Genomic DNA, 9,529 nt, shown 5'->3' with positions numbered 1-9,529 from the left:
CTGAGAGTTGCATGACAAGAAGTCACCTCTGCAGGAAGAGGAGCAGAAGGAAAGGCATCTGGAAAGGCCCAGCACTGCCTGGAACACATCTCTGAAGGGCTCCGGTGAAGCCTGTGGATGGAAGTGTGCTGTGGAGTATTATTTTAAAATGTGTGACATTTGTTTTAATGATGCAAAGATGTGTTGCATTCTTTTATGTTGCATTTGTTTAACTCTGCGAAGCTGTGTTACTCTGCCTGTCTAAAACACTTTGCCTAATTGGTCTAATAAACAACTGAACAGCCAGTAGAAAAGATGAAGAAGGATAGGTGGGGTTGGCAGGCAAAGAGAATAAAAGAGGCAGAGAATCTGGAAAGAAGAAGGAGCAAGAACAAGGAGAGGAAGATGATAGGGGCCAGCCACCCAGCCACACAGCAAGCCACGGGGAAAGACTGAAAGCAAAATTTAAGCCCAGAAGCAATAATAATAATAATAATAATAATAATAATAATAATAATAATAATAATAATATAAGACTCTGTGTGAATTTATTTGGAGCTGGGTAGCAGGGTCCCCAAAGAGTAAAAACAACCAGAAGTGAGGTCAGGCAGCGGCAAGAGAATGATAGATTCAAACTTGGATGCAGGACTTGATTTTCAAATGTTATACTAGTGATAGGGAACCACTATAGGTTTAAAGTCATAGAACAACGGGTCCCAAGGGCGTGATGGCATGGACCATGGAGGCGGGGGGTAGTGGATAATGATATATTTTAACCACGTGGATTCTTTACAGAGAGTACAGGGCAGTCTTTGCCAGTGTGAGGAAGTGAGATTAAGAACATGGTGCTGACTGTCTAGTCTTCTGCCTGGAACCAGGGAGGCTGTGCCAGAGAAGAAAAAGAAGGTTCCTGCTTTGCCAGAAACATTAAGAATAAGGGCAGGGATTTTGCAGAACTGAAAATGAAGTGCCGGCAGAAGTTCGCTCTGAAAGGAAGAAGCTTAGGGATGAAAAGGCAAAGCAGGTCGATGTACCGCATTGAGATCCAGATGGCTAGCGTGGCATTAAAGCTGGGAAAGTCTACAGGCCTGCGATATTTGTCATCAGAATCCAAGGAATAGGTGGTGTAAGCCCAAAGGTCCATAAGGTACTGCAGCTTCTCCGACTTCGTCAGATCTTCCATTGCATCTGTGTGAGCTCAACGAGGTGTCAATTAATGTGCTGAGGATTGTGGAACCATATGTTGTATGGGGGTACCCCAACCTGAAGCCAGTAAATAAGCTCATATACAAATGAGGCTATAGCAAAATCATTAAGAAGCGAGCTGCCTTGACAGATATGTCCTTGATTGGTTCATCTCTTAGTGATATGGCATCATCTGCATGGAGGATCTAATTCATGAGATCTCCAGTTGGAAAGTGCTTCACTGAAGTGACTAACTTCCTGTGGCCCTTCAGACTGTCTTCTCCATGAGGTGGAATGAAGAAAAAGACAACACAAATTGTGGAAGGTAAAGACACTAGCAAAAGGGTAGACCAGACAACAGGCTTATTAGACAGGTAACTAAGGGGTCGTCCATAGTATTTTTGCAATCTGGCCCATTAATAAACAGTCAGAACTTGGGGGGAAAGCACAGAGTGCTGGGCTAAACATCGAGAGTGAAACCTTCGCCAGGCTATCAACATGCTGTGTGCTCCGAGGCACTCCACCGAGCCTACTCCAGTCCTAGATTCTCCATGTAAAACGGGGATAATGATTCTTCCCAGAGTCTCGGTGAGAATTCAATGAGGCATCGCACAAACTGCATGGCAATGCTGGTGGCTGGTACCTTCTCGGGGTACAAACTGCCGCTGCTACCATCAGCATCACTACGTGGCAGAGAGTGAAGGATGAGCTGAGGAATCAAGCAACGACCCAGGACACTCAGACTGCAGCGGAGTCTATGGAGAGAGGGCAGCTGTTATCTCGGAGTACTCCGTGACTGGTCGGGGGAGGTCTGCCCATAAAATTTACATCTTGACAATGGCATAATCTGAATTATAGGAAGAGGGTTGTCACACCGCTGGAAAAATCCAGGTGCTCATAAGCAAGACTGTGAATTAATAAATGCAGTGCAGTCATGTAAGGAAATACTTCGGAGAAACAAACAATAAGTGGAGGGCTCACCCAGCACCAAAGACAAGCTGCACAAAAACGTTTGTGAAAAAAAAAAAACCTATGACAAGCTGTGCAAGTTTTTGTTTAAACGAAGCTCAAGAACAGTTAAGACTAATTTTGGTCTTATAATGCCTGCTGTACCTTAAGTTGTTTATATATATATATATGTATATGTATATATATATACATATACATATATATATATAAATAAAATTTCAGGGGCTCATAATTAGCTAGACACATAACCAAATGCTGACTTCATGAACCCCGGGACTCTTTATGAGCCCGTTCATTTCCAAGGCTGTCTCTCCCTGTCCAGATTTCAAGACTCTACCCGCAGTCAGTCAGAATGGCGGCAACTATCACGGGACAGATGAAGGAAAGCTATGGAAGGGAGAAGGGCAACCAGAGCGTAGCAGACTGCAGCCAGGAATGGATTTTCAGAAGCCACTCAGCTGACAGACAGCAGGTGACTGCTTGGCTCCTTGGTCTTCACTGGTCCTGAATCTCCGGGTGTTCAGTGAAAGCCCCCAAGGCAGGATAGGTTTTTTAATATACTAGAAATGGCCCCCAAGTACCTCAGCACTCTATAAAAAAACACAATGGAGGAATGAAGCACGGTTCAAACATTATCTTCTGGCATTTCCATGAAGAAAACTGAGACGCCGAGCACCTGAGTATAGTCATTTTCCTGACAGAACAACCCGAACCACAATGCAAAAGGCATTACGCCCTATCATGTGACATTAAAAATTACTTCCAGGCTACGATCACCTGACAGTGTGCCCAGGGCAACTTTATGATTATATCATCACAGTCTGCAATTCAAATCATGGACGAGCTGGAAGTACAATGCTCAGTGAGACAGCTCAGAGCTTGTCTGCTTCTCTTGCAGTGAAAAATGGTAGCAGAGAAAACCTCACTTTCCTGGAAAAACACTATCAAATAATAACACCACTCAGGAGTCATTTTTGCAAAGTAATAACAGGCCATACATAATTGATTGCCTTTAGTCTTTGTCTCTGGGTGTTACAAATCACCATTACTAGCACTCTTCCTACCAACTTCCATCCTGGATCCAGGCTGTCCATTTGGTACTGCCGGAAATGATGTCTGTACCTTTGCTGTGCGGTTCACGAGTAAAGTTCTCATATCCCCACAGCTCTCGCAGTGTGCTCACGAGCCATCCCCAGTGGTTAGAGGAAAGTAACTTCTAGAGCTGAATTGGTTTGGATTTATGCTCTCACCTCAGGCTTGCAAGGGAATACAAACTAGCCTGGGAGATAAAATCCACTCCTGCGAAGTCATGTCCTAACTCCCTCCATTAAGGCAAATACTGCCCTAAAAGCAGGAAAGATAGGCCTGCATTATACCGACTCTTTGCCTTACCAAATAGTGATAGCTGCATCCATAAAATCTAAATAAATAATTCATTCCAAAATTGTTTGTGCATCAGAAGGCTCATAGCACTGGTGACTGTAGGAAGAGGTTTGGGACTTCTGATATGCCTCGGCCACAGTGGGAAACACAGTCTCTCTCTCCCCATTTATCTTCACCTCACCCAGAACCCCGACTATACACATGGATGAGTCATATGTGTCCGTTGATTCCTGGAAATGACAAGAACTATGACTTTAGACATGTTGTGAGTATCATATAGACACAGATTTCAAAGCCTGGCAAATAAAAAAATGTAAGGTAAAACTCACTGATAGTTTTTGGAAAGCTGGAGAGATAGCTTTGCCAATGAGATGCCTGCTTTACAGACATGAGGAACTGAGTTTGCATCTCAGCCTCATTAAAAGATTAAATAAAAATGCTGGATGTAGTGACACACGCTTACAATTCCAGAATGGGGAAAGCAGAGACAGGCAAATCCCTGGGGACTCATTGGCCAGCCAGCCAGTGAACTTCAGGCCAGTGAGGGACCTTGTCTCAAGAGAAAAAGATAAACACAAAAACAAGTTGGATGTTCCCAAGGAATAACACCCAAGGTTGTGTACAGGCCTCTCTCTCTCTCTCTCTCTCTCTCTCTCTCTCTCTCTCTCTCTCTCTCTCACACACACACACACACACACACACACACACACACACTTACCTGAATGCACATATGCACACAACACAGCTTCCAAATATTGATTCCATTCTGGAATTATAGTATGTAGATATATTAAATGTAAGATATATTTGATCTTGATCCAGTTTCTTTGGACTCCTGTGACTCCTAAAGTGTTTGTACTATCTTGAATTATCTTTTGTTTGCTAACAAGTTGACCAGTGCTAGGCAGTCCCTAGGTAACTTCAGAATGGGGTCTCTTTACTAAAACAATAAAACAATTAATGAAAAATTAGATGTGTAGGACTTTCAACCTTATGGCCCATCCTCTATAGAGGAAGAGACAGAAGTTGAAGCTTCATTTGATCACCGAGAACCTGTAACCTGATGAATCCCATCTAAGTCCTCAGAAAATACTAGAAAGGCAGGGTTGGGAGAGTTTCTATGTCTCTGACTCCTTGAGGCTTCCTGTTGGAGAGCACAGACAGGGTATGGAACGTCCCCCCTCTCTTTCCATACCTCTTCCCTGGGTCATGCCAAAGGCAGCTCTTATCAGTATCCTATGTAGTACTAGCTAGCCCCATGAAAGGTCAGTTCTGGGCATCTATGATCTCAACCTGATGTCACCTCCACGTAGCTAGGGTAAGATCAATTTGATTCTAGGATAGCCAAGGTTCTCTTGTCTTTGTTTCTTTCCTTGCTATTGAGACAAAATCCCCAACAAGAAGCAATGTAAAGAAACTTACAGTTTTGTGGTATATAGCCCACCTTGGTGAGGAAGCCATGGCAGTGTGAGTAGGAGGACAGATGGTCACATTGCATCCACACTCAACAGACAGTGTGAATGAGATGTAGGGCAGGCTGTAAAACCACAAGACCTTCTCCAGTGATGCACTTTCTCTGGTAAAGCTCCACCTCCTCAAGGCTCTCTACAGACTTCACAAAGGAAGCACCACCGGCAGGGATCAAGTGTTCAAACCAATGAGCTCATGGGGAACACCTCCTCTTCAAACGTCAGTAACCCCTCCCCCCCCCCCCCCAGAGCTGACTGACTAGCTTCTGGACAGGTGGGAAGTACCTTGTGCATCAGGTGTCGAAAGCAGGATGTGACGATACAGGGGAAATGGGTCTGAGTGTCCTCTGTTTCCTCTGTATCATCAGATGGAGTGAAATAAAACCAGCAATAACTCAACTATTTCACTAAATTTCTACAACTCGACTATTAAAAATGCTTATTTTACCTACATGGTTTGAACTACATATGTTCTACCTAGATAAATACGTAATATTTATATGTATAAACCTACTTTATATGCATATACATGTATATGAGCATACAAACAGGTGTCTCTGTATGTACACATACCTAACCTCTCATTATTCTAGATAGATCCCAGAGAAAAGTGTTTAGTACATCTGCTTTGAAGGTCAACGGGATAACTTGTGAGACTCCTGCCATATGGAAGTTAACAGGAATCTCAAATTAAATTCCCTCCAGTCCCAACACATCCGAACTGTCGGAAATGAGTGGGGAGGGTCCCTCTCTGGGCTCTCCCTCCTTATAGCTCTTAGCGTCACAAGAACACAGTTGCCGCAGCCAGACCTGTCCCCGTGGCCTCTCCCGGCCTCCCTACCCTGACCTGATGTTTTGTACAATATTCCAAAGCATGCTGCAGAAGCACTTGGGCTCTTTCCAGGAGACACGTTACACACTCAAGGTGCCATCCTGGCTGCTATTCACTGCCTGCTTCAGGTCTCTGTAGAGGGCTGTCTGTTTCACTTTCCAGCACTCCAGTTACCTATTTTGCTTAATAAATTACCACAGTGTGTAAATGTGTACAATCTCTAAATCTGTAAGAACCACCTTGAAGACTGATTTTTTAAAAAATACCACACTTAAAAAAAAAAAAAAACGAGTAATCTCTCCATTGCTATTGTAAAGACTGGGGATTTATACCAGAAAAATTCCAATCACAGTAGCTGCTCCTTCCTCGGGTAAGTGGTTCTTGGGAGGTGCATTTTAAAGAGGACAACTTTCCACCAAACACTTTAATTTTAATTTAACCTTTCCAGAAAAAAAAATGAAGTGCTCTGTATAGATTCTTTTGGCTTTATTTAAGGCCTAAAAATTAGTTCTGAACTGTGATAATTGTGGGCTTAGGAATGCAATCAATCCCAAGCACCACTTCTGATTTGCTTATAAGCCCTGCAGATCGGGAGCCGCTGCTTATTGCTAACTGGAAGGTGGCAAGTTACTTAATTGTGAAGCTGAACTTCAAGTCGAAGTGCCGTGGGATGGCTGGAGGCAAAGGGCTCGGCTTTGCGGTGGGCAAGTGTGATGGATAAAGACGCGTGAGGCAGGCTTCTGGGTACGCGCTTGCCGGTCGTCAACTTTAATTAAAACAGAGTGATGGAGTAGCAAGGCAGAGTGTAAAGGTCACAGCGAAGCAGAGACCAGCCACGGAAAGGACAGCCGATTTCCATCATCTGCCTTCGTGACCTTGCTCTAATACCAGCTTTCTGCTCTTGCTCTTAAGACCTGAACTAAATCACACTGCTTATATGTTGTTGTTTAAAGACAAATCGGGAGGCCCAAAGTCTGGCCACAAGAAATGTTGATGTCTCTTATAAAGTCGCTACACTAATTTTAAACAGCAGAAGATGCATCTGTGTCTGTGCTACGAGGGTATGATTGGTGTTAACCAAGATGTCACGTGTGTTCACTTTCTCCCCTTTAAGATGCAGAGATCCCATAAAGTCTGCTAAGATGGATGGCTTGTTCTTTATGTATGGGGCACTATCATCCAGGTCATCTTGAAGATCTCATCACTTCTGCACACCGCTGTGCCTAGAGTTTGAGCATTTAGATATGGAGAGCATCCAAAGTCAAGTTAATGAGCGTGGATTTGGTATATGCTCTGTTCAGTGGGATTATTACTCTGCAGTGATTCAAGAAAAAAAAAACCCCTCATCTCCAACCCCTCCTAAAATTTCAATTTGGAAAATAATAACAGAAAACACACATCATCTGCCTAAATATTTTTATTGCAAAGTAAAAGAAACTGGTGTGCTGAGTCCCAACCCCACCCAGATGCTCTGAGTCACGGGTATGTGGTTGACATTCCTTATTTTTTTAGCCAAGGCCATTTACTGAGGTATAGTGTGTAAGAAAATATACTTCTACCTTCCCGGGATGCCACAATAAAGCAGGCAGAATCTCTGCCTTCAGCAGTAAGCAGTTCCCTCCCTCCATGTGCAGTCTTTACAGAGCCAAACCCCACAACGTTTGGAGGCACGGCTGCAGACGAGAAGGTGGAATGGTGGCTCTGCCCTGGCGTGTTTGTCTGCGTACATCTTGGTTTACTTTACTAGATATCACTATTTTGGCAGAAACATCTAGCTCTCTTCTTTTAAAACAACTAAACTGAACACACTGAGCTGGAAATCCCACTTGGCAACAACCGGCTGGTGCTGGTTGGTGTGGCACACTTACCACCACCGCAGACATGTGCTCTGGCTTGCTGGAACTCCACTACCTGCTGGCCTTGGTATCATATTTTCTGGGTTGTTCAGGTAGACGTGACAAGGCTTCAGAGACCCTGGGTTTCCTAGCCTGCTTATTAAACACTCCTCTGTGCCTTAGTTTTCTAAAAGAGGAGAAGAGATGGAGGGAGAACAAAGAAAATAAAAAACAAAGCCTCCCCTTACTGGTAACAATGTGAATCTATGGGAGAGACCCAAACCTGGGAGCTACCAGGCAGAGGAATCACGCCATTGCAATCACATTTGTGAGAGAGAAATGTAGATGTTTAGAAGTCATAGCCTACAATACCACAAAAAGCAACATTACTGAAAGGGCAACACCCCACCCGCACTTCTGGTAAGAGCAGAAATGAACAGAGGCATTATAAAAAGCAGGGTGGTACTTCCTCGGAAAACTAAAAGCGCTGCTTTATGACCCACTTAGGATTAGAACGAGGCATATCCACGGGGGAAAAACATGTCCTAAAGACGGGTCTCCCCTCCCGTGTTTACTATGCACCATAGATGCCAAGAAGTGGTTTCCACTGAGAGGCCCACTGAAGTTGAGCAGGTAAAGAACATGTGATATAATCCTGTAATTGGGACCAGCACAAAGGAGCGTGAAGGACATGTGTTAAGCGCAATAGAATAAGCCAGACATGAAAACAAATGCTACGTGACCTCATACATGTGAGAAACTGCAGCGGTTGAGTTCAAAGATGCACATGATCATCAGAGTTGGGAAGAAGGGGCGGAGGGACTGTTTTAGATAGGAAAAGGCAGCTGCGTGGGAGGGATGAGGTCCAGAGCACTGGTCGTGGGCGGTGACTGCAGAGAACTGGTCGCAGCTCTGGTCACGGTGACTGCCGTAAGTTATCGTGTTCTCAGGCTGCCTAAAAGGGGGATTGGTTTCATGCTCCCAGCACAAATGAATGCCAAGCATCTTCCAGGATGTTCTTGTTACATATGTGAGTCGGAATATCACATTGCATCCCATGTCAAATTCTGTATACAGAAAACCACCAGCAGGGTTATCAGAGCCCACAGAATGACAGAATATCTTCACCAGCTACACTTCAGACAAGATGCTAACGTCCAAAAATTACAAAGAATTGCAGACATTAAGTGCTAAGGAAATAAAACTGCCAATCAGCAAATAGGCAAATGAACTGAGTAGAGAGAGCTATCAAAAAAGAATCACAACGAACAAAAGACAGAAAACCGAGAAAAACGAAACAGAAGACTATTTTTAAAAGGGCTTGATATTACTAGCCCTCGGGAAAATGCAAATTAAAACTCCTTTTGGACATCACCTCACCCCAGCTGGAATGGCTATCATCAATGAATCTGAGAGCTAGCGTTGGAGAGAGAGAGGAGCCCTTACTCACTGTCGGCCAGCTTTATGTCAACGTGATGCAAGCTGGAGTCCTTTTAGAAGAGGAAACCTCAGTTGAGAAAATGCCCTCACTACACTGCCCTGTGGACAAGCCTCTGGTGCGTTTTCTTGATTGATGATTGACGTGGGAGGGTGGGACCAACCCTGGGCTGCTGATGCTGGATGCTATAAGAAAGCAGGCTGAGCAAGCTGTGGAGAACAAGCCAGTAATAAGCATGTATTCAGTATTTGCTTCTGTTCCTGCCTCCAGGTTCCTGGCTTGAGTTCCTGCCCTGACTTCCTTGGATGATGAACTAAAAGCTGTAGGATGAAATAAACTTTACTCCCCGGTTTGCTTTTGGCCCTGTTGTTTGATCACAGCCATAGAGAAGTGAGGAGTATAATATGGTACAAAACAATATAGTCTTTGTGGAAAACAA

General features: G+C 44.1%; 1 pseudogene; it reads left to right on the top strand.

The window, feature by feature from the left end:
• Nucleotides 1-926: 926 nt before the first annotated feature.
• On the top strand, nucleotides 927-6,538 carry LOC125391526 (large ribosomal subunit protein uL30 pseudogene; annotated as a pseudogene).
• Nucleotides 6,539-9,529: the final 2,991 nt, after the last annotated feature.

This window comes from Myodes glareolus, chromosome 5 (genome assembly GCF_982192425.1).
Source record: "Myodes glareolus chromosome 5, mMyoGla1.1, whole genome shotgun sequence".
NCBI lineage: Eukaryota > Metazoa > Chordata > Mammalia > Rodentia > Cricetidae > Myodes > Myodes glareolus.
This window is presented reverse-complemented; position numbering and strand designations above follow the sequence as displayed.